Source organism: Phyllopteryx taeniolatus, unplaced genomic scaffold, assembly GCF_024500385.1.
Source record: "Phyllopteryx taeniolatus isolate TA_2022b unplaced genomic scaffold, UOR_Ptae_1.2 contig_1000, whole genome shotgun sequence".
Lineage (NCBI taxonomy): Eukaryota > Metazoa > Chordata > Actinopteri > Syngnathiformes > Syngnathidae > Phyllopteryx > Phyllopteryx taeniolatus.
The window spans coordinates 1-278 of NW_026902764.1; the positions used below are offsets into that span (position 1 = coordinate 1).

Sequence of the window (278 nt, forward strand, 5' to 3'; positions counted from 1 at the left end):
AGAACATTCCCACACCGGGAGTCGAACCCGGGCCACCTGGGTGAAAACCAGGAATCCTGACCACTAGACCATATGGGACACATGATGCTGGGTCTTCAAGTTATTTTTTGAAATTCTATACTTTCTTTCCAATTAATGCAGCCCTATGGGGGGCACAAGTCAGTGCAAACTGTAGGCCGGTCCCAAGCCCGGATAAATGCAGAGGGTTGCATCAGGAAGGGCATCCGGCTTAAAACCTTGCCAAACAAATATGAGCGTTCATCCAAAGAATTCCATAC

The 278-nt window shown here is 48.2% G+C and overlaps 1 non-coding gene across 1 annotated transcript; it reads right to left on the minus strand.

Annotated features, from left to right (window-relative positions):
- Positions 1-6: 6 nt before the first annotated feature.
- trnae-uuc (transfer RNA glutamic acid (anticodon UUC)) lies at positions 7-78 on the minus strand. The gene has a single exon. It is a non-coding gene; the product is annotated as a tRNA-Glu (tRNA).
- Between the last annotated feature and the right edge of the window lie 200 nt (positions 79-278).